Genomic DNA, 26,228 nt, shown 5'->3' with positions numbered 1-26,228 from the left:
GTGAATTAAATCAAAATTTTATATGGAATTTCTACAAATCAATTAAACCCCATAAAAATTCATGGATTTATAAATCCATTAAAGTCTATCAAATTCTCAATAATCACAATCCTAGGGTCATAACAAAAATCGAAGAAAGCAGAGATAAAACAAAACAGAATCCTAATCCCTCTCCCACTGCAGGATCTCCTCACCTCACCCAAACTGAATCCCTCGTACAAATCGAACGAACAACTCCCAACATACGGAAGTTCAAAATTACAAAATGGCCACAATGGTGGCCGTTGGATTTGGAGATAAGAGGGCATATTAGTCATTTGCTCCATTTCGGTGACCTCCGGGCTAAAAGCCTGATGGCAGACCTCAGGCCCAAAAACGATAGCCAATTCGCCCACACACCCACACACAATGTCATCACTAATGCAAAAATTTCCACACCAATGACAGATGGTACAGGTCTGATGCTTACAACTTCTCTTCTGCTCGTTGATACCATTGTTCTGTAACTAGTTGGATAGTGTTTCCATCAAAAATGTTATCTGCCCTTTTTTTGGTCAATGCCCAATGCCCTCTTAGTCAGTCAACATTTAGGTTTTCTTTGGCACAAATCAGGGCTGGCAATTAAATTCAACCCTCGAAGTTTTACCATTTAGTGGAAAAGTTTGTCTCATTTTATCTTGTGGAAAATAGTGGAAAGAAGAAATATTGGTCCTCCTATTGCCATAGGTGGAAATGAACAAGCTTAGAAAATGGTGTCATTTGGTGACCATGTGTAAGTTCATGTACAACAGAATATAACCTCATGAACCTCCTCAGGATTTAAAATTCACAGCCACACCAAAAAACCAATATATTAAATCTAGTGTTGCTTAGCTTCCACAATTTCCACAATGAGACTCAGTTTTTTCTCCATCCTAAGTGCCACTCTCTTCTTTGTATCAACCAATGCAGCTCGATTCAACACAAAAAAAAATAATTGTCCCAATACATTGTTTGGTCTCCAGCTCAGCAAAGGCCAAACTTAGGTCTTAGATATGCATCCCGGCACCAAAGGGGCTCGTATATGGGCTCGGACTGGATACAACTTTGATAGAGCAGGACATGGCCAATGCCAAACAGGTGATTGTGGGGGCGTCCTCCGATGCCAAGGATATGGACGACCTCCAAACACCCTGGCTGAGTATGCCCTTAATCAATATAATAATTTGGATTGTTGTGGCATCTCTCTTGTAGATGGGTTTAATGTCCATATGGACTTTAGTCCAATGTCTAAGGGGTTCACTAGGGGAATCAAGTTCGTGGCTGATATTAGTGGGTAGTGCCCTAACCAATTAAGGGCTCCAAGAGGGCACAACAACCCCTTGTATTGTTGTTCAAGATTGATCAACGTCGATGAAAATTTTCGCCATCTTTAACTTTGACGAAAATGCACCTGCAAAACAACCAACTCTTTTGATCAAGGACCTAAGCCTCACACACCCATGAGGTTTGTTCCCGGGGGGCGGGGGGGGGGGGGGGGGGTGGTGGGAGGGGGGTGTTACACCAATGGATCTCCTATGCCTAAGTTAGTTTCTCTGAGAAGAGTAAAATGTTTAGGGCTTTTAAGGGTAGCAAAAGCTTACCAAAAATTGGTACAATTGGGGTATATCTAGGGGAATGGTCGGCCATGGCGTTAGGGTTTTACCTTACACATGGCGGCATCCTATTGGCCAAGGTTTATGGAGAAATATTCTCAAGATATTAAATAGGAAATAATATCTTGAGATAACGGAGTAATTATCCCTAATTGATTTAAATTGGGATTACTTACTTGAATGGAGTAAATCTTCAATTGGAAATGTATTAAAGATAAGATTTGGGTAATTAATCCTTATCTTTAATGTTTTGACTTTTCTTTGCCAAGGGCAGGTCAATTGTCGGCAGTCGTATTCAGTTAATGGGACCTTCAAGGGTGTGAGCTGCGCGTGGGAGTATCTGAGGAGCTTGCCCATTTATTGAGGACAATCTTGTCTTTCTTGGGAAAAAGTCCACGTGTCGCCTCTAGAATTTTTGAGATTATTTTAGGCTCTAAAAATGCCCCCACACCTGGGCTGCACATAGGAAAAGGGCACTAGGTGTAGAAATCCTAAGCTGCATGGGCTTATAGAGTTGTTTCCCAATTTGAACTTGATCTCCTTCCTTGATTTAAAGATAGACATTTCCCAGGAAAGGAAACCAATTTTCCTCAATACCTATTTAATTCTGCCTTACGCAGAGGATTAAATAAATTTGGAGAACAGTGATCATTCCAACAAGGAAGAAAGAAGCCAAAAGAAAATTGTTCCCCTTCCTCTAGCTTTCTTATTCTCTTGCCTTTGATAAAAGTCGTCTCTCGTTCTTGTTCTTCTTCTCCGTGCCGCATCAAGGTAAGAAAAATTTGAATTTTTTTCTTCTTGATTTTTTGGGAGTCTTGGAACTTGAAAAATTGGCTCGGCAAGGCCAAGGTGGCTTGAAGAACGTGGCAAGGGTGCCACGAGGCTGCTGTGCACAGGTGATGTGGAGGCAGAGCTCGGCTGGCGTGGGCTAGGTGCTTGGCTCAACTTGGGCCCAGGTGATAGGTGTGCTGGGGCTCAAAGCTGGCCAAATCGTAAGGCTCTAGCCCATCTGGTTGGGCATGGCACAAGCCAAGCATCATGCAGCAGTCTCAAGCCTACTATGGAAAAAAAGAAAGAGATCGGCATAGGGCGGGTCTCTGTTGCTAGCAGATTGGGCCGAGGGGCCTTAGGCCTTATTGAGCGCAAGAGAGAGAGTAGAAAGGAGGCGTGGGCCTCCTTTTGTGTTGGGCTGGAGCGGCTTGGGCTGCATGTAGGAGAGAGAGAGAGAGAGAGAGTGTGAGCTGGGCCATTGTGGCTTGGTCGAGCTTAGCAAGTTGGGCCATGAGGCCTAATGTTGGGGCGCTGGGCTCTACTATCCTTCTTTAATTTTTTTTTTTAATTCTTTTATCATGAATTGCCTTCTAAATATTTTTCTCCATACTTTTTGCAGTGATTTTGAGATATCTTCTTATGATCGTAAAAGTGATGAATATAATCCACCTTTGTATCGTCAAAGTGGTTCTTCCGGCAAGGTAGGCTACTTCAAGACAGCACATGTCAAGATTAATTCCAATGAGCTATTTCGGGATTTTCTTGACACATACAAGCATGCGATTCTGCCAAGGGTTCGCATCAAGCGGGTGAATGATGATAGTAGTCATGAACCGTGCGGCAAGGGTGCCACTGCTAGGAAGATGGCTATCAAATTCCATCCGTATTACTTTGAGTTGGGATTTACTTTTCTCATGCCGCGTCTTTTTCAAGAGGTGATCTGCTTCATGAAATGCACGCCTACTCAATGCTCCCCGAATGCAGTTCGTGCAATGGTAGGGTTCTCAAACTTAAGCAGGTTCTTTGATATTGGCTTGTCCATAAATGAGTTCTAATACCAAAAGGAAGGTGTAGGGCAACTGAGGTCTCTCTATATACTGCTTAATGCTTCCTGCAAAGGTGATAATGAGTTGATGAGAGATACCTTGGAGGTAAGTGGAGAGTGGGAATCTGACTCCTGTATGTTCCAACTGTCTTTATCAATGGTAAGTGAACTGTTTCATTCTCAGTCAGCTTGAATTTTTGTTGAGCTGCTCTATGACTTCAGTTTATAGATTGTCCTTCTTACTTTGTGTTGATTCGAAATTTGGTTAAACTCCAAGAATTTCGACGGATACGAAGAAAGTGCACATCACCTTGGGCATTCTTGCTAAGTATCATGAGTGGTGTTGGCTTCTCAGTTCTCTTCATCTGGAGAAAAGAGGGTTGCTTCCTAAGGAAAAGAAAAAATGGATAAAGGATGAGGAGTTTGCTCATTTGATCGCTACTATAGAGCCTACTACCAATGAGGGTGGAAAGAATAGATCTTTTTCACCTACTTATGAGCCTTCGGCCTAGAATAAGCCAAGGAGACGAAAAATATTGTTGAGTCTAAGCCGATTTGGTCCGGGTACATGGGTCTCCCTTTTTTTTTTAGGATAAAAAACACTTAATTTTTACTAATTTTAATGTTTTACAATTTGCATTCACATATTTAAATACAAATTTTACAGTTTGCACAACACATCCAAACATTACAAAATCCAACATCCAACTCCATGGGCAACATTACATCCAAAAAAGTGTCATATAGTCATTGCACAATGCAACAATAGACTCATGTGTAAGAATATAAATATTACTTTCTGGTGTAAAAGCAGAATAAGAAGAATGGTCAGAAGACATTAAAAACCCAGAATTTCTTATAAATTAGAACCTTCAACAATAATTGTAGCACCTAAAATGAATTAGTCAATGGGGCACCCTTCTCATAATATCACTGTAATCAACATAGACTTATGGTACTATTAAGATGGCACCTTGTTCTATCTTTTCTAGAACTTTTTTTTTATTTTTTTTATTTTTATTAAAGTTGCACATTTGTCTATGAAATAATACTGTTGATGCCCCAAGGCATCATTAACCAAGACTAATAAACTACCATAAAGAAGGACGAAAAGAAGCAACACAATTAGCACTTTAAACTTCTTGCACTCCCCACCCTAGACACATGAAACTAATACAAAGACATTGAATAACAAGAAGTTGCTAGACTTCATTGCATGAATAGGAATGGCAAAGACAGACTCAACTCTCAAGTCTCAATAAAAAAACAATGACCTCCCTATATCCTGACAACACCAAGAAAAGAAAGAACAAAAAAGACTAGAAAAAGTAAATTTCGACACCAATTCGTTTTACTCTACTAAATAATCAATAAGACATTCTGGTCATACAATATGCATGACTTGGATATTAGTTATTAAGTTTTAGAGAAGCAAAAATGCACAATTGCACTCATCCATAAGAGAAATAACAGTAAATTGTAAACTTAATTGAGAAGAAAGAACAACGTTTATGGGTCTATCAACGCGTATGACAAACACAATCAGACAAACACACTGTCATACAACTTATTAGTACCCATATATGTGATTAATTTCAACACGTTCAGAAGGTAATAACTAAATTAGAACCAACCTTCGTTGGTCTCGGCTGAGTAACCACTGCATGACACATTACTTGAAATTCCTATTTGTGTAGATAGCCCCACAACATACATCAGAAAACTCAGACTTTTACCATCAATTTCACCTTTACTCATTCACCATCAGGTCCACAGTGACGTCGAAGGCGAACACAGCTAATAATTACTAGTATTAGATCCATCAAAGAAACAAATTAGTTCAATCCATTCAAGAACTTAGCTTTTTGCTTCACTAAATTACATATATGCTAGTTTAAAGCAAAGGATACTAAGAAATATCTGAAACAAAAAAACCCAATACTTCAAACCCTTTGAATTCTTATTACCCTATAACAATTCCACATATCCATCACATCTCGCATGAACAAATACATGTTTAATTCAATTAATTTTAAAACAAAATTTGATAAAAAATAAAAAAGAAAAAAAAGAAAAAAGGGATTACAGAGTAAAGCATATCTCATTAAAATTTGTAATAAAAATTGAAAAACTATGATAAATCAAGGTATCTGGAAACAAGTAGAACAGAAATGGGGGTTTGGTTTTTACCTGTGAGACTGAGTGCACCGTAAAACTACGTTGCAGAAGTTGTGAGAGATATGACAAATTGAGAAGATGAGTGGTGGGGTGCCTGGGTTCTCTAAGTCAAGGATGTCATCAAGGACTCGAGGAGGACAATTGAGGTTGCTGGGCCATCGCGGTGGTCGTCAAGGCCATCGTGATGTCGGGGTGATGGAGAAGGTGATGTTGGGTGGTGGCGGAGACAACGAGGCGAGACAGTGAGACTCGAGAAAGAATTGAGTTGAGTTCAGTGACAGGGTCGAGCTTGAGCAGGAGAAGTACTAGCGTAAAACTAACAGTTCAGATTGGATGGTAAGTTCCTCTTCAATCTCATCCGTTCATTGTAATTACAAACAGGTCGGTCCGGGTACTCGTTTTTCTATACTTTTGGAACTGGCCCAAACCTAAAATTTCAAAGCCCAGCCCCGCTCTGTTTCTCTTTTTAAAAATTAGGAACCAGCCCGTATCTGCCCTGAACCTTGATTACCCGTCTCGACCCGCGATTCCTATACTCGTTTGCCTACCCCTAATTGATAGTGTTTGGAAAGTTGTTGTTTGCTCAGACTCTTTTGTGAAGCGTCCTACCTACTCAAGAAGGTTGTCCTTGATTGCTACAATGCATAAGACTTTGTTCCTGGTAGCTAAGTCTATGCGCATCGATCAGGATGTTGTCGAGTGTGCTAAGGAGGCCAAAGTTGCGCTGACCGCTTAGCTTCACTCGGCTGTTGAAAAGATTGAGAAGCTCGATCTAAACTCGCCATTTTGAAGAAGTCTGATGTCTTTACCCCAACTTATATATAGTTGAAGATTGTTCATCAAGAGGTCATCCATTTGAAGGCTGAGCTTAATGTGACTCCGGTGATGTTGGAAGCTGCACAGAAGAAAGTCAGTCGTGTTGCATCGATGATCAAGGATCTTGAGTGTATCAATTCAAAGCTACAATCTGCTTATTTCACCAAGGACAATGAGTTTGTCTTCATTCTTTCTGAAGTGTCTCGTCTCAAGGATGTTGCCAGTAAGCTTGAGTCAAATGAAGTGGATCTGCAAGGTGCGTTGTCTACTAGCGAGAACCCAAAAAATGAATTGGATAAGCTGCAAGATGCTCACATTGGGCTTGTTGAGGAGAATGTGCATCTAAAAAAATAAGAAAGTCGGTCATGAAGTGGCGCTTACTTCTTGTCAGGCCAATTTCTACAAGCATGGCTATGTAAACCATCTTCAGGGCAGGCTGTCGAATTATGATTTTTCCAAGAAAGACTTCAAAACTTTCTTCATTTCTCCAGTTGATCTACTTGACTTCTCGTTTGAGGTTGCCTTTGGTAGAGCAGCTGAAGGTCAAGCAGTTTAGGCAGGGGCAACTGAGGATGAACAGATAAAAGTTTTAGCTATTGAGAGTGGTATGGCTGCTGAATGTGTGGCAGTCGAGAGATCAGTGGTTGCGCATGCTACTAATGAGTAGTCTTTTTGCTTAGACTTAGGAATTTTCTTATTTTCCTTTCTGTTTTGCTTTATTTGATTCCTTTCTGTTTTGCTTTATTTGAACTTTGATGGCCTTCGAGCCAGTTTATCAATTTGCTAGAAATTTAATAAATAGCTTTCCTTACTTTGCGTCATCCTTCTATTTCACCATGTCTTTTGCAAAACTTCACTGTAGGGCGGGCAGCTGGGTGAGCTGCTTCAATAAAGTAGTCGATTCCACATCATCACTTAGGTTTTAATTTCGGCATTGATGCTCAAAAAGCTTTACCTCCATAAGGAGAAAATGCAAGATTTCTAACTTATAGAATCGGCGGCCAAGCTCGTAACCTCCAAAAGAAGCAGGCAAGTCCATGTAGCTGCTATAGTCATGAATCTTGTCTTTGGCTGCTGCACGAGCCTCAGCCCACGTGGGGCATATTGCAAAATTTTTAACTTATAGAGCCGATGGCTCGACACGTGCTTTTTGTAGAAAACAGATGGGTTCGCATAGCTGCTATAATAGTACATTTCGGCTTTAGCGGTTGCATAAGCCTTGGCCCTCCTGGGGCATATGGCAAAATTTTTAACTCATAGAGCCGGCAGCTGGACACGTGCTTCTCATAGAAAGCAAAGGAGTCCGCGTAGCTATTATAATCATACATTTCCACTTTTGCTGCTGCATGAGCCTTGGCTTTCCTAAGGCATGCTACGAAATTTTTAACTTATAGAGTCGGTGGCCAGACACGTTCTTCTTGTAGAAAATAAAGGAGTTCGCATAGCTGTTAAAGTCGTACATTTCAACTTTAGAGGTTACACGAGCTTTAGCCTTCTTGGGGCATGTTGCGAAAATTTTAACTTATAGAGTTAGCGGCCAGGCACGTGCCTCTCATAGAAAGCAGAAAAGTTCGCGTGGCTACTATAGTCGTACATTTTGGCTTTAACGGCTACATAAGCTTTGGCCCTCTCGAGGCATGTTGCAAAATTTTTAACTTATAGAGCCGACGGCCGAACATGTGTTTCTTGTAGAAAGCAAAAAAGTCCGCGTAGCTACTACAGTCGTACATTTCGGCTTTAGCGGCTGCACGAGCCTTGATCCTCCCGGGGTATATTGCGAAATTTTTAACTTATAAAGCTGGCGGCCGGACACATGCTTCTTGTAAAAAGTAGAAGAGTTTGCGTAAATGGTATAGTCGTATATTTCGGCTTTAGCTCTTGCAAGACTTAAACCCTAGACCATCGGCCAAAGGTGCTGCTTTTAAATAAACATATGGGTTTACGTAGTCATAGTAGGTGTAAGTTTCAGCTTACAAATTGCCTAAGGCTACCAGCTATTGGGTCATCGGCCGGGCGTCTCGCTTACAAAAACAGATGACTCGCGTGACCACTTTAGGCGTCATCTCTAGCTTTCAGAGGTGTTTTAGGCTTAAGGTGTTGGTGAAATTGCGCCTCAGATACCATATCATTTCGAGCTGCTAATCTATAAATCTTCTAAGCTTCACATAGCTCAATACGGATCTCTTGAGCAGCAATTGTAACTTGATTCTGTAGGTCGCTTAACTAGTATTGCAACACTTTAGAGTTGAGTTACATTCATGAAGGCTTGCACGTTGAGAACAGACCATCTAGTCACGCAAATTCTTTCATGTGCAAGGATTCTGCACTTAGCATCTCTTCAGGTTAGAGACCTGGGCTCTCGCGGAATTGAATCATTCAGTCGGCTAAGTCTTCTGGGAACAGTCCGGCGCAGGTAGTCGATGCATTTTAGGGAAACTGAGCAGTCGTAAAACCCATCCACGTCTGGATATCCTGGATCAGTTTACCCTCTCCTGATGGGAGAGCAAAACGCCATGTCTGCAAAGGCAGGGATGTCTTTTGCTTTGGTGGGGGTAGTCAGTTTGTTTATGCATTCAGCCTAGGCTTGTGAATAATTCCTTCAATCTTCATTGAAGATAGAGAAATGTGTTGACTTTATTGTAGGCAATAATAGCATAACAACTAATAATCCTCAGCATATGAGGTCTTATTCGTCGAGTTTCTTGAGTCTTTGAACTTTATTTATCTTGAACATGGTCCAAGGAATGGCAGAAGGTCACACGTATTACTATCTCAGGTTTAGGCATTCCACTATTTTTCAATCTCTTGTCGCTCATAATGGTGATGATGTAGCTGTCATTTCTGCTTACTCGGCTGATTTTGTAAAAACCTTTCCAGATGGGAGGCATCTTTTTGAAGCCTTACGGACAGGCGATTATAAAGGTTTTTCTGACAACCAAGTTTCATGGCTCGAACTACCAGATCTTTACCCTCTTGTTGTAGCTAGAGATGATCTGCTGCTGATAGGCTGCAATGTGGGTGATAACCTTTTTGCGTTCTTTCTCTTCCAAGTCTAAGTTTATGGCCATTTCCTTTTCGTTATGCTCGAAATTTGGCAATACAGTGCTAATGCTCGGCACCATGATGTTAGGAGGAAAATTGCCTCATAGCCAAATGCCAAGGAGAATGGATTTTGGCCGGTTGCTCGTCTTTTGGTGGTGCGATACGCCCACAGAACATCGGGGAGCTCATCTGGCCACTTGCCCTTCTTGTCTGAGAAGGACTTCTTGAGGCAATCGAGAATGGTCATGTTAGATGCCTCGGCTTTCCCATTACCTTGCGGATGCCGGGGCGTGGACATGTGTTGTATGATGCTATATTTTTTGAAGAACTTTGCCAAGTTTTTGCCCACGAACTACAGACCATTATTTGTGATGATGGAGTAAGGGATGCCGAAGTGGCAAACGAGGTTCTTCCATATAAAGCTCTTTATGTCCGTCTGGGTAGTTGTAGTCATAGGTTCAGTTTCGACCCATTTAGTGAAATAGTCGGTTGATACGATCGCCATGCCTTTGCCCCTAGTGGCAAGCAACATTGGTCCCACGAGGTCAATTACCCACTGTATTAATGGTCAATGGCTCGTTTGTGGGTCAAGTTCGTTGGCAGGTAATGCAAACACGGGCTTGAAGCGCTGGCAGTTGTCGCATCTTTGTACATACTTGTTAGGGTCCTAATGCATGGTTGGCTAGTAGTAGCCTGCATCAAGAGCCTTTTGCACCAAGGAACGGCCATAAGAGTGGTTTCCACAGACGTCTTCGTGGATTGAGCTTAGAATCTTCAAGTCGTCAAAAGGAAATAAACAGCGTTGATGTGGTCTTGAGAAGGATTTGCGAACAAGCATGTCGTCCCATATGTAATAGTGTGCTACCTTGATCTGGAGCTTCTTGGACTCTAATTTATCTGCGGGGAGCGTTCCGCTGGCTATGTAGTCGATGACGGGATCCTGCCAACTTGGAGTTATGTTATTATGTGCCACCTCGACTGCTAATTCTTCATCTTTGCTCGGCTTTTCCAAGTGCACTAGGGATGAAGCACTTGAGCTGATGGTCTAAGGCAGAGCCTAAGCATGCTAGTGCTTCTGCGTGGGCATTTTCTGCTCGTGGAACCTGAGTAAATGTGTATGCCTAGAACGTCGCTAGTTACTCTGTTACCTTTTTGAGGTATCATGCCATCCTTGGATGCTTTGCTGTATACTCCTTTAAGGTTTGGTTAGTGATCAGCTAGGAATTGAAATAGATTGATGCGTTACGAATGTGACACACAAATTAAACCCTATTTGTGACAATTGTAGTAATGATGTAAGTAGGGATCGTTCTAACCGGGGATTAACTAGGGGTGCTAATCTAGTATAAATTGACTTAAAAACATGAAAACTAAACTTAAAGACTCTAACTAGACTACTATGACTCAAAATAGATTTGAAACACTCAAAACTGCCTAAAACAACCAAATTGACTCAAACAGCAACTAAAACTTAATTTGGACGAGTTTGAAAGTGCTTGTGACTCAAAATACTTAAAAACACAAAATAAGACAAGTTATAATGACTAAGACTTAACAAAATATGGGGGGATTGTGTTTGGACGAAATTAAATTAAATGGACAAATTGTAAAGAAAACAAATTGTAAGACAAATTGTGATAAACCAATGGGTGATGGAATAGCTAAGGGGTTCTTCTCCACACATGAAATATATGCAACGTAAATCAATTTCCAGTTATCAATTCAATAAGTTATGAACCTCGACACTCCAAGTTAATTAGGTCCGCTTAAATTAACCTTCAGATTTCCCTAGAATCATTGAATTGGATGAATATGCATCGCAACCAAATTATTCCTAACAAGTTCTCTATATGAACAGCATGATAAAGACACAAATTAGAATCATTACGTTCTTTGGAAATCATAAGCATCGACAAGGCATTTGTAACTATGAAAAGCATGATACTCCTGCCAGGAATCTACTTAACACGATCGTGACTAGCGACCTTCACTACTTGCGAATATAAATTCATAACGATTAGGTGAAACAAACTTATACCCTAGCACCAGATTCAAGCATGCAAATTAAGCGTGCACTCTCAATCAACATACAAGAATAAGTTCTAAATCAAACGGTTAAGCAAATTGTATTCACGACTTATGCAACGATAACTGGAAGAGCTAAACAAATTGTATTCACGACTTATTTCACATATATAATCATGGTTTCGAATACACCCTTAGCCAAAACAAATTTAGCCAATCATACTCAAAGCAAAACAAAGATTACATGAATTAGACATTGAAATATAAGATAGAATACACCTAAAATTGTTCAACAACTCAGAATGAAGAGCTAAACAATTGAGTGAATCTGTCTCATTTCCCTTGCTTGCGGCAGATTGGGTGGTGGTGGTTTTTGGGCTGTTTTGATGATGTAGAATGGATTTTGGGGTGTTTAGAGGCACGGTAAGGGGTGTAGGTTGAGTGTGGATGAGTGTTTGATGGTTGGAAGGTGGTGGAGAACTCGGCAAAAAGGGTGGAAGAAGGTGGAGCGGCTGGTTGTATTTCTGGGCTGCAGAATGGTGTTTTTGGGATGAATGGATGTGTGTGGGAGTGAATGGACGAATTTATGTGGTCAATGATACTCTAGGGTTCGGCCAAGGGCTGATTATATGTGCTTTGGGAAGTTAATAACATACCTAATTCAGTTATGATTCAGATTTCCTAGTCTAAATAGAAAAGGAAAGTGAATAAAGTCCAAATAAAATCAGAAAATGGGGATGCACGAATTTAAACAAATAAGGAATGTCCTTGCCTTGTAAGGAATCAGAAATTAAACCCCTAGCACAGCAAGGAAAGGGAATTTAAGGTAAGGTACGAAATTGGTGCAAAAGAAGGAAGGAAAAGTCAATTCCTTGCAAGAAATAAGAAATTAGGACTTTAGGGAAAATTTTAGAACTAGGAAAGTGAATTAAACTAGGAAATAAGAATTTGAAATCTGGAAACACAAAGGGAGGTGCGGCATAAAGTTTAGGGAAAGGTAAGGCACAAAACAAGAGGTGTTAGAATAAGGGAAAGGTCCTAACACATCTGGAAAATAGGGAAGTTTACACAAAGAAAGGGAAACAACCTTCCTTGCACGGCAAGGAAGGGAAAGTTGCAAAGAACCTTTGTTTGTTGTCCAAGGGTGCTCGGGAGCCATCTTAGTTGCTAAAACTTAGAGCGTTCTTGATTTAGGAAAGGTCAACCAAAATAGGAAACTTTGGCTTAACTTTCCTACTTCAAGTAGGAATCCTTGTGTGATTAGGAATCCTCGTCCAACTAGGAATCCTTATGTGAGTGGGAAACCTCCTTCAATTTGGAAACCTTCTCGTAATTGGAATCCTCGTCATAGTAGGAATTCTTGCGACATCAACTCTTCAATTTCATCCATTCTTTTTGCTCCAAGTGTAAGCTATCCAATTTATGCCCAAAAGTGCTCCAAAATGCATCATTTCGCCAAATACGTCTTATGAACCTGAAAACACACAAAAGAAGCTTAAAGAACTAAAATAACTAAGAACTAATAACATAAATGCATGAAAACAAGCAAACCAAGTTGCATAAATATGCTCCTATCATAGATCATGAACTTTTTCATCGCTAGATTTTTCTCTAATCCGAGACCTGCTAGTAGGGCTTCATACTCCACTTCGTAGTTTAACTCTTTGAAGCTTAGAGTGACCGCATGCTCGAGTATCAAACCATCTAGAGTAATGAAAACTAGGCCTGCTCTCGATCCCAGGTGGTTGGATGATCTGTCGACGTGCAAACATTAGAAATCTCCTACAGATGGGGTTGGTGCAACTACGATGTGCACGGCCACCTCTGGGGCATTTCTGGGCTGAGTTGATGGGCTTGTTGGAACATCCATAAGTTTTTACGCATTTAACATTGTGCTTCTGGATTGTGCAAAATATTGCATTATGCTGATAACTGCGTATGCTTGAAAGTATAGCTTGAGCTTTCGGGTTGCAACAACTAGTGCTAAAATCAAAGTTTTGATTTTTGGGTATCTGGTTTTCACATCGATGAGAGTTTTTGAACTGTGGAGTACAGGTGGTTGAGCTCACAACTCCTCTCGTATGAGGGTAAAGTTCATTGCTGCTTCCAACTTGGACTTTATGGGAATCAGTCAGGTACTTTTTCAAGTCCTAGATTGCTTTCTCGCACTTCTCATCTCATTTGTCTCTCGATGCCCTCTTGATTGCTTTAAAAAAAGGCTTGTATTGGTCGGCGGATCGCGAGAAGAAACGATTGAGTCCAGCTGCTTGCCAGGTCAAACCTTGGATCTCTTTTAGAGTAGTGGGGGACTTCATATCCAAGATTGCTTAAATATTCTTTAGATGTGCATTCGACGTGGTCTAACTGCTGTATAAGGTCAAGGACGATGTGCTCAACGTATTCTTCGGGTTTCCATCCTGATTCATCTGCTAGGACATTATCGACCTTGACGCCATCTTCCTGACCAGTTTGGCATGATTATTATTTGGTGGATGTAGAATTGTCTTTTTATACTTCAGCTGCTACTTCTGGGACGAAAAACTTATTCTTTGTCTCCTTGAGAACTTGTACAGTGCATCGCCTAGACATGGCCCTGTCACCTTTGATCTCTCTAACTGCTTCTCCCAAGATGTGAAATTAAATCTTATGATACTCGATCGAGGTCACAGCTCCAATCTTCACTTGCCAGGGTCAACCCAATAGCCGATTATAGGGAGATAGGTTGTTGATAGCTATGAAGGTCTGCGATAAGATAATTAAAGGACTGGTTACATCAAACATGATTGTGCCAATAGCAGTAAAGGTAAGTCCGTTGAATCCGGTCAAAGTCTCTACTTTGTGTTTGATCGTGCTTTCCAGACCCATCTTTTGGATAACCGACAGTTGTAGGATATTGACTAAGTTGCCGTTGTTCACCATAATTCTATCAACGATGGAGTGGGCCAGTTGAGCAGAAATCACCAAGGCATCGTCGTGAGGAAAGTTTACACCCTCAACGCCCTTTTCGATGAAGCCGATGATTGGTCCAGGTACAATATCTATGGCTTGAACCTGAAAGACAGATCTCGTCTACTGGATTTTCTACTTCTTATAACTATTGATGGCCCCCAAATGCTCAGATTTGGCAAAGATGTCGTTAATTAAGATTGTCTTAACGGGGGGGGTTTGGCATCAGTGTCTGCTTCCTTAGTTGGGCAGCAGACTTGTCGACATATTGGTCGCACTTGCCTTCCTTCATAAGCTTTTCAAGGTACTTCATACATGTGAAGCAGTTGTTGGTTGCGTGCCCTAGGCCTCTGTGGAATGCGCAATACTTTGTCTGATCCATCTTGGAGGTGTCTCCCCTCATGAGTTGCAACATCTCAAACCACGGTTTGTCCTTAAGGTCGCGAATGATCTAGTTGATTGGGATTGAGAACTTGGTGTACGTCTTGGGCGCTGAGCCTCCATTTTCCAAGGATCGATCCCTACGTCTGCTTCCTAGCTTGTTTTTGTCATTGAGTGGTATATCGCCTGCCTTCTTCTGAGTTGGCTCTGTGTCTTTGTACGGCTACTCAGGCAGCTTCTGTGAGCGCTTGGCCTTATCTTAGAAGGAGTGATTTTCTGCCAAAGCATAAGAATTGGTCAATTTCTCACCCATGATCAGCTCTCCGAAAAGTGGGTGATCCGTTGAGAACCACTTCCTAAAAGCTAAGCTTGCAATATTGTCATCGCATCCAATGATCTTCGCTTTCTCCACCTTAAACCTCTTGATGTATGCGCGAAGTGATTCCTTCGGGTCCTTCTTCATGTTAAAGAGGTGGTCAGACTTCTTGATTGAGTTATAGGACGAATATTCCTTAGTGAAAACCAAGGAAAGTTCGCTGACATGTGATAGGAGCATATTTAGGCGACTTAGTTGGCTTGTTCTTGTGTATTTACATTGTTATTTCTTAGTTCTTTAAGTCTTTTAAGCCATTTTCATATGTTTTCAGGTTATAAGGGTGAAAGGAGCAAAGAAGTGCATTTTGGAGTCTTTTGGAGCACTTTTGGGCTAAAAATGGATAGCTTATGCTTGGAGCCAAAGTGTTGGACGAAATTGAAGACCAAGTGAGCCTAGAATCGAAGGAAGAAGGAGGAATCAAGAATTGGAAACCAGTTCCATTATTGGGAGTTTCTATTTTTGAAGGTTTCCAATTGTGCAAGTTTCCATTTGTGAAGGTGTCCATTTTTGAAGTTTCCAAATAATGTTGGTTGCCTAAATCACATGTTCTAGAAGTCCTAGACATGTCCTAAATTGTGCCGCACCTTACCTTCATTTTCTCTCCTAATTTCTGGCTTTAAAATCCTTTCCCTTTTCCTTGCCGTGAGATTCTTTCCCATTCTTCCCAAAATCAGTCACAAATCTTGTTTCCTTTAATTCTTGGTCAAAGGCACATTCCTGATTTCTTTTTCCCTTTTTCTTGCCGTGAGTTTAATTCCCTTTCACTCAAAAATCTGCAAGTTTAATTGCACTTTCCCCTTCTTTTCCTCCATTTGCCGCAAGACTTAGCCTTTTCCTTAATTCCTGATTTCAATTACCTATTCTAAAGGGATTTAACTTAATTCTTGATTCTTAGAATTGATTGGGGGAATTAAACACTTACTTATTTCCTATGCAAGCCTGGTCGTGCCTGAATAAAAGGGTTTGAGGGTGAGATTAGGGGAGATGGACCATTCGACATCCCTTGGACACAATTCTATACCTTGCCGCAGCTTCCTTCTAAACCCTGGACAATTTCTGACCTTTCACAACCCCTTGCCGCACCACCACTCATCTATACACATCCTTAGACCCTTGTGCCGCAGCAATTAGGAGAGGAATGAGGCCTTGAATGTTTCATGCTTACAGATTGAGGCGTTCTTAGGTGTACTTCGTTCTTGTTTTCAATGTTTACTTTGTTATTACTTTCTGAGTTTGCTGTAATCATGAGTGACTAAACCCCTAATTAGTTAGGGGAAAGTTTGAAGCCATGAACATGTTTGAGATATGAATTGATTTCTTCCAATTGTGATTTGTTAAGTTGTGATTGCAATTCAATTATCTGTTTTATTCAAAACTTGTTCTTGTATGTTGATTAAGGATGCATACTTAGTTTTCATGCATGAACTCGATGCTAGTTTATAAATAAGTTTCACCTAATCGTCACAAGTTTATAAACATGAGTAGTGAAGGTTGCTAGTCACAACCGCGTTCATTGAATTCTTGGCAAGAGTATCATGCATTCATAGTTACAATTGCCTCGTCAACACTTATGATTTTCATAGAGCATAATGATCTCTCACTGTATCTCTTCTATGCATTCATGTTGAGGATCGTTGGAGAATAATTTGAATTGTTGCATGCATCATCCAATTCAATGACATAAGGAAATCTGAGAGTTAATTAGTGCATCACGGTTAACTTGGGGTGTTGAGCATCATAGTTAGTGAAAAGCAACTGGAAAATCGATTCATAAACAAATGTGTCATGTGTGGAGAATGGACCTTTAACTAATCCATCCATCATCTTGTTTCCAAAAATTCGTTTTACAATCTGCCTAGTTTTATAACTTGTTTTGTTATTTCAATTTTCGTCAAATCAAAACCCCCCCCCTTTACTTTCTTGTTCTATAGTGTTTAGAATCTGTTTAGTTTGTGTTTTAAATTGTTTTGAAGCAAACCATAATCTTAAATTCGTCCAAAATTGTGTTTAGAGTCAGAAACGGCCTAGTTCGTGTTTTTAGGTAGTTTTGAGTCTTTTGAACTTGTTTCGAGTCCTTTGAGTCTTTGTGAACGTTTTCAACTTTGTTTTTATGTTTGTGAATCAGTTTAGAGGTTTTAGCAAGCTCTCCTAATCCCCGGTCCAGAACGATCCCTACTTGCATCCTTACTACAATTTGACAACAAGAGGGTTAATTTGTGTGCTTAACTATTTTCGCATCAACATGGCGGCAGGGTGTGGAACCAGTCTTGTGCCTTGCCTTGGAGCATCGTGGCAAAGATTTTGCACATGAAAGCGTCATTGTTACCATAGAGGGTCATGGCACTTCGGTAGTGCATCAAGTGTCTCTCCGGATCTTCATCTCATTTGAATGAGGTGAAATGTGGCGGGCTAAACTTTCACGGTGGCTCCGTCTGGTCGATCTCATCTGCAAACGGTGACCTGCTTATGTTGGCCACTTCTCTACGAAAAGCATTGTTGCTTGTTTCAATGCGTTGGAATCCATGCAATTGCTCTACTACGAGCCTTTGTACTTCCTCTCGGATTTGTGCTTGGTGGGGCAACGGTGCCTTCAGCTGCCCCTAATGTTGACCTACTAGTCCATGTTGCTCTTCGGCATGTACTGCTCGTCTGTGTCACAATCGCGGTGTACGTGGTTCATTATGTGCTGCTTGCCATCGCGCTTGGCAGAGGCTGCCAGTGGAACTTGAACTGGATTACTCTTATACTCTCCTCAATTCATCATATGGCTTCCTACTCTAATGCCTCGCAGAAGAATCTCCTTGAATTTCCCGAATGCTCATCGGAGTATTGATACGACCTTGAATGCACACTGACTCGTGAACCAAGTTGGGAATGAGCGCTTCTCTGCACACTGAGGAAGGAGAAAATGTTTTTCCGAATTCCTAAACAAGAATGCACACTACTTGAATGCACAGTTAGTGACGGGCTGAGCGACTCTTTATCGGGACATTGCTGGAATGAGTCATGTTCTTCCAACCTTGTCTTGCTTTAGGACACCTTGTTTGGGGCACGTCACGCCTTGATGCACTCAAGGAGTTGGTTCACCAAGGTAGTATGTTGTGTGAAAGCGTTTATCAAATTGATGACCTGCTACGGCAAAATATGCTCGTCATTTGGATTGGAAGAGTCTAGATAATGGGTGTCTCCATGTGCCCAGAGCAGGCATTCTTGTAGAAAAGTGGGGTGAAAATAACCTTGGGTTGATCGCGGAATCAATGGTCGGGATCTAGATCGCTGAAGATGGCCTCGGATTTGACTAGGCCACGTGCCGGGTCGCCGAAGCAGGTCGCGAAGCGGGCCAACTGGGTTGGGTGGTCGGAGCGTGCACATGACCACGCTAGGGTCATGTGTGAGTTGCCTGACGCTGAGCTTACGCTACGTGCTAAGCCACGACTTTTTCCTCACGAGCTTGGGCTCGGCTGGTATCGAGTTAGGCCTGGGCCGTCTGCCTGTGGGCTTGCAGTGCAGTGAGGCTTACTACTGCAATGGGCTGGGCCTCCTATGACTGCTGCTAAGCTTTTGGCCTCCTGCTTGTAGGCCAAGAAGTAAACATGGGCCTCCTGCCAAGGGTTTTGAGGGTTGTGGAGCTACAAGGGCAACAATGCTGGTATTTGGGTCGTGGCCTGGCAACCTTGCTGTGGCTGCTAGGTCAAAGAGACGGTGGTGGCTTGGCTCCCAGGTGGTGGGGCTCCTCCCGTCGTAGCGTTAAGCTTTAAAGATCGTCGTCTCGGGGCTATGTCCTCGCCTCCGCTCTCCGGTCCAAATCCTTATACGTACGGGGTTTCATTCATCATGGTTTCTGAATTTCCTACCATTGTATCCTTTCTCCAGGGATTGATCAAGAAACTTTTCTAGGAAAAATTAATTGATACAACGTGTGAGAAATTCAACGCAATAGAAAATTCAAGAAACCAAATGCAAGAGGCTTCTTCGAGTATTTGAATCAGCTCTCAATGAAAGTACTAATTTGTCGATGCAAATTTCCATTGTCTCTAGCTTTGACGAAAATGCACCTGCAAAACAATAAACACCTTTGATCAAGAACCTAAGCCTCACGCGCCCACGAGGTGGGGGGGTTAGGACAATGGATCTCTGATGCCTAAGTTAGTTTCTCTAAGAAGAGTAAAGTGTTTAGGACTTTTAGAAGGTGGCAAAAGCTTACCGAAAATTGGTAGAATTGGGGTATATATAGGGGAGTGGCCGGCCATGGTGTTAGGGTTTTACCCTACACATGGCGGCATCCTATTGGCCAAGGTTTATGGAGAAATATTCTCAAAATATTAAATAAGAAATAATATCTTGAGATAATGGAGTAATTATCCCTATTTGATTTAAATTGGGATTACTTACTTGAATGGAGTCAATCTTCAATTGGGAATGTATTAAATATAGGATTTGGGTAATTAATCATTATCTTTAATGCTTTGACTTTTCCTTGCCAAAGGCAGGTGAGCTGTTGGCAGTCATATTCAGCTGTTGCGACCTTTAGGGGTTTGAGCTGCACGTGAAAGTATATGAGGAGCCTGACCATTTATTGAGAGTAATCTTGTCTTTCTTGGGGAAAACATCCACGTGTCACCTCTAGAATTTTTGAGATTATTTTAAGCTCCACAAGCAACATTGTTGCAATTCTGGGAGTTGTGGCCCTGCAAACTTGTCTAGGTTTTTTAAGAGTCGGAGCGGGGATGCTTATAGTTACCCTAAGGATGACCCAAGCAGCACATTTACATGCCCTGGCGGGACTAACTATAGGGCTGCTTCTGCCCTGATTTAACCATATGTATCTGCTAGTTTATGGTATGGTCTGAACAATAAGCTTGTGATGAAATAAAATTAGATTGAGGGTTTTGCCAGCACACGTAATTTGCATTATATATGTAACACAACAAAGTACTTGTAATGTTATCCAAGCAACTACGTAATGTCATCCAAGCAACTATGGCTTCGCGAAGTTGTAATCGTTTTCTTAATTACTTGTTTAATTGGCTTTTAGCTAGATTAGCTATTAGCAGATCGAGCCAGCATTCCTCTCAAACCAAAAACCTTCCCAGAATTGAAAACTGATAGGATCCACTTCGACCGTAACCTGTAGCACAGATAGCAACGGAGGTGGAAGTTTGGGGAAGGAGAAGTATTCTTTAATAAAAAGGATAATGTTAGGAAGATCAAATTCTTTAAAACCAAATGATGTAGATGTAAATTATTAGATTATTGACTAAGTATCGATTAACGTGTTTTTCTTATTAGTGACATGTCTTTTTTTTTTTTTTTTAACAAATTTAGTTTAAAATTTCGATCTTCCTAACATAACCATTAATAAAATGACCGTTGGCCAACATAACATAACAACTCCAAACAGTCTGTAAGCTGGCAATTACAACTACTTTCCTAAACACCACCAACAAACTCATTATTTAACTAAGTAATAAACTCCTACTGCGATTATGCTAATCTCAATTCATAACATTGCTGGCTTTCCTAAACACTAGCATCGATCTCTCTCATTGCTTCCAGCCCATTGATAACACGCGTAAACAGATGACGACTAGATTCTTTCACAACGAAGAGAAAGGCACTCACAGCAGAGGACTCACAACGGAGAGGACTCTCACAACCGTATTTGACCGCACCACATTATATCTCACACGAAGGGGGCATCTCCAACCAATTTTTATAAACACGACTCTTCACACTGTTTTTAGTTTCTCACATTCCTCTTTATATCAGAAAATCATATTGAATAAGTCAAACCAAAAGAACATACAAAATTAAACACGTGAGAGGCTTGAAAAACTGTGTATCATTTGCCTTAATTCAATTCATCTACACTAAATTAGTAAACATGCCATTAAACGGGAACAACCCTTTTTTTTTTTAATATGGAGAAATTAGGTTCTCATCATTCCTTTTGCTATTCCTTTGATTAAAATCTTATTCCTTTTTAATTTTTTATCAAGGTCCTTGGGTATTAATAAGATCATTAATTATTTCAATAATAAATTTTTTTTTATTTCTAAATATATTCATTTAATGTTAAAAATATTACAATTAGTATATTTATATTTATGACTAAATTTTTTATCATATATTTTTAGTTTTAGTTTGTACCCATTTTTAATTTATACCAATTTTATTTTCAGTTTTAATTTGTACCCATATATTAATTTCTTTTTGTGCTCATATTTTTTAAAGTTTATTTGTATTTGTACCCATATATTTTTTTTATTTGTACTTTTTTTTGCTAAATGTACTCATGTAACATCCCACATCATCCAGGGGAGTGATCCTTAAATGTATATTCTCATCCCTACCTAGCACGAGGCCTTTTGGGAACTCATTGGCTTCGGGTTCCGTAGGAACTCCGAAGTTAAGCGAGAAGGGGGCTAGAGCAATCCCATGATGGGTGACCCACTGGGAAGTTGCTCGTGAGTTCCCAAAAAACAAAACCGTGAGGGAATGGTAAGCCCAAAGTGGACAATATCGTGCTATGTTGGTGGAGCGAGCCCGAGAAGTGATCCGTCCCGGGCCGGGATATGACAATATGGTATCAGAGCCTAACCCTGGCCGTGGTGTGCCAACGAGGACGTCGGGCCCCTAAAGGGGGTGGATTGTAATATCCCACATTGCCCAGGGGAGTGTTCCTTAAATGTATATTCTCATCCCTACCTAGCACGAGGCCTTTTGGGAGCTCACTGCTTCAAGTTCCGTAGGAACTTCGAAGTTAAGCGAGTAGCGCGTGAGAGCATTCCCAGGATGGGTGACCCATCGGGAAGTTCTAGTGTGATTTCCCAAAAACAAAACTGTGAGGGCGTGGTCGGGGTCCAAAGCAGACAATATTGTGCTACGGTGGTGGAGCGGGACCGGGATGTGACAACCCATGCTAATTATATGCACCCATTCATGCAAAACTTTTTAATCTTAAAATGTACTCATTCTTAAATATACCATTTTCTTATATGTAAAATGTAACAATTTTTTTTTTTTATACAAAATCTATTCAATTTTTTTCTAATCCATTTTTAAACTTAAATGGGTACATTATTTTGTTTTTGATTTTAAAATGTATCCATGTCAAGTTTAATTGAAGAAATTTACTAATATTATTAAGCCTAATATTTTTTTTTTTCTGATTTTGAAGAATGTACCCATGTTCTGATACAATAATTTTTTTGGTTAATTTTGATGAATGTACCCATGTTTATATATACACACACACAATAGTATATTTATATTTTAATATTTTTAATCCCACAAATTATGATTTTTTATTTAAAATCTTATTTATATAAACAACTATAATTTTTAATTTTTAATTTAAAAAATATAGTAACGTACATAGAAATAAATTATCACATTAATTTCAGGGACCTCGATTAAAAATGAAAAACCAACAAGGTTTCAATCAAAGAATATTCATATCTAAGTACCGCATCCAAAGTCCCTCTTTTAATATATTGATCGAGTAAAAAAAAATCAAGGAACAACTTTAAACATGTTTTGCAAGAGAAAAAGGTGTGCAAGAATTATTTCTCTTTCACAATTATACAATGGAAACTCTTGCCACACGAGCCGGAGAGTAAAATTCAACCAGCCAGTTTAAAGCATCTTAATCATAATTAACAGTTTAGATCGACATTTCCATATATTAAATTTGGTAACAAACCAAAAGTTAAAATATAAGTAAAAACCATTCACCGAATCCCAGTAAAATGAAAAGAAAAGGAAAAAAAAAAAAACGCAGTAACATAGTAATTCGTAGATTCTCACCCACATGAAGCTCAAAGTGCAACCATGGCGAGGGCATGCATGCTCTGCTCATCCAACTCCAAGGCCTGTAACTGTCTTTCTTGAGTCACAGTGTGTCGCAGCAGCCTCAGAGCTCGTTGCAACCTAGTAACTAGCTGCCGATGACGATGATTTGCATCGTCATCCAAACCAGCAGCTGCAATCTGATTGAGCTGGAAAAAGAAGAGCCTCGATGCATGGCTGAATTCGGAGTAGGTTTGACGAAGAAGACTGAAGCTGAAAGAGAGTTTGAGGACAAACGGCCAGATCAACCCAGTCAGCACAGCGCTGCTGTGAGAGGCGGACATGGTGACGACTTTGAGTTTGATGACTGCTACAACTGCCATGTGAAAACCCATCTATATATGTAGAGAGAGAGAGAGAGAGAGAGAGAGAGAGACTCTTAATGAGCAAGCTAAGTTGAATCAGAGTGATGAGCTTGAAAAATATTAAAAGGTTTGGGATTATATGGAAAATTAGGTTTTGGTTTTGTTGTCAGCAGCTAGAAGGAGATGAGGAAAGGTTGGTGTCTTTATCAGCATATGTGTCAAATTCCTAAGCACGATGTGTCTTTTCTCTGGGCACCATGTTTGCGCAACTACTCTATCATGGATGATGGTAAAAGAACAAAAGATAAGAGTTTAATTAACTTGTATTTTTATATTTTTTATTCTTGGTGGAGTTGCATTGTGTTTAGAATATCTCCAATTTACTGCGTTTAGTTCAATCCTCTTTTTCCTTTAGAATATTGCTTGGACTAAACTAGCATTGGGAAATTTTCTCTTGTAAATGTTGTTGTCCTACATTTTTATATGGACAATAATTTTTACACTCCCTTTTCACTACTCGCACTCTTTTGTTTTAAACATTAAATTAATAAATTAAAAGAGAATCATTGGCCAAAATTAAGAGTTGTTTTATATAAGGTTAAAATGTAGTGTGAAAATCACTTGCGTTATACATAGTTGTTTTGCCACAAATTTTCCAAAGATATTTTTGAGAAACCCTATCCTGAACAATAATTTTTCACAATGGCAAGTCCCTATTGCATCATATCCTTTATGAATAGTACTGATAATCTCAACACACATAAAAAAGGGAAGAATATCGAAGTCTTTTTTTTTTTTTTTTTTTTTTTTTTATTTACTTTTTTTTTTAAGTGCAACAATATATCTTACATTAAGGAGAGGGAGAAATTCGGCTAAACCACATAGTGGACAACCTAATTTAGTACCGAATTCGTCATTTACGAGATTCAAACATAAGACCTCTTACTTATAAGTGAAGAGAAATATCACCAGACCGTAGTACTGAGTGACTTTTAGAGTTATACTAATACTATTATTTAAGTAGGGATTTTATTTGTTTTTTGGGTCGTATACTTTTCTAGTTGGATTTTATGAGCCACTTTGCATGCAGGATGACAACCGATGAATCATCATAATGCACATGAAGTTACGAACTGAGGGGACCTACATGGCTGTGCATAGGAAATTTCCAGGAACTTTCTCTCCATCATTATGGCCTCGTGATCTGTGGAGATATTGTATGGAATTCTTGGGCAGCAATGCATACATTGAAATCTTTGGGAGCATTATGTTGATTATTTTCTTTTGTCTCTATACTTATGTAACATGTTATATATATATATATATATATATATATATATATAAAATATTTTCTCATAAATTCAGGACACAATCTTATATACAAATTAAGATATGATCAACTATTTGGGTTCAACATTCAACATTGTACACTACCTATACCACTGATATTGTTTCAACTCACATTTTATTAGTTGTAGGGTTTTGTGGAGTCAAAAATAATTTTAAATCCTAGAGCTAGCTAACACATAGATTTTTTTTTTTTTTTTCCAATTGACGGAATTGCCTTTATTAAAGACATATTCTTTTACTCAAGGAAGCACAATCAAGGATTCTAATATTTAGGATATTATTAATTAACTTTAATAATATCAACAAGGATTGCCATTGAGTACTACAGTCTGGTGGTATTCCTCTTCAATTGAAAGAAAGAGATCTTAGGTTCGAGTCTCGTGGATGGCAAATTAAATACCAAATTAGGCTACCCATTGTGTGATTTAGCCGAACTCCCCCTCCCTTTAGATCCTTGATACTACAATGCTCCATATAAATACCTTATTCTACACACTTCTCAAGTAAGTTAAAGTGAACTCTATACAACTCAATCATAAATCTCTCCTTTTTTTTAGAGAAACTGACTTAGGCATCTTAGGTTCATTGGCTAAAACTCCCCTTTTATTGGGCGCGTGGCTTTGGCTGTAACTAAATGTGTCTAATTTGTTTGTAGGTACAATTTCATCAAATCCGTGATGACGAAATTTTGCTACCGCAAATGGGTGCTTCATTGAGAAATTGATTCAAATCTCAAAGAAGTTCTTGCAATTCTCTTCAAATTTCTATCTTTTTGAATTTTTGTAATATACCCAATCTTCGAATTTTTTAATTCCTTGATTCATGTGCCCTAGAGAAAGGAAAGCTTGGTTAGGAATTTCGAAACTATGACGAACAACACTCCCGACATGCCTAGATTTGGACCAAACAATTAAAATCACGGTGTGGCCCCAACCCCATGCCACTGTTCTTCACGGTTGAGCACAGAGGCTGGGCTGGGCAGCCTCTGCCACCAACAACATTAGCAATTGCAGCAATAGCAACCCATAATAGGGCTCAAACGCTGGGTTTGTTTCCTAGCCCACGGCCACGTTGCGTCACCATCTGTTACAAACCAAAAGTCAGGACCGAACCAAACAGGCTGTTGAAAAGTAAATTGCTTACTAATTTCTTGTTAGTAAATGATTTACCTAGTAGATTTTTTATTTTGTCATTTTGTGAAACTGTTTTCTATTGAGATAGCTTGAGCTCATATGCCAAAGTGTAGGACATAGATCAGTTTTCATTTTCAATGGCTCACATGCCTTGTAATTGCCATGTGTCATAATCACAATGGCTTATGTATTTGAATGGTGATGATAACTGATGTAAGGGATGAATGAATATATGAAAGTGGAGCATCATTCTGCAACAGTTAGAATGTTGCAGCTGCGAAATATTCTCTCTGACTCTTTATCTAGCTTCTTCTTTTTCATTCTTCTTGCTCCATTCGAAATCCAAGTGATCAGATCAATGGTAAATTACTAAAA

At 39.8% G+C, this 26,228-nt stretch overlaps 1 pseudogene; it reads left to right on the top strand.

Annotated features, from left to right (window-relative positions):
• Window positions 1-890: 890 nt before the first annotated feature.
• Window positions 891-20,047, top strand: LOC137721922 (thaumatin-like protein; annotated as a pseudogene).
• Window positions 20,048-26,228: the final 6,181 nt, after the last annotated feature.

The sequence above is a fragment of the Pyrus communis genome, chromosome 17, assembly GCF_963583255.1.
Source record: "Pyrus communis chromosome 17, drPyrComm1.1, whole genome shotgun sequence".
Classification (NCBI taxonomy): domain Eukaryota; kingdom Viridiplantae; phylum Streptophyta; class Magnoliopsida; order Rosales; family Rosaceae; genus Pyrus; species Pyrus communis.
Note: the sequence above shows the minus strand (reverse complement) of the source record. Positions and strands in the feature narration are given on the sequence as shown.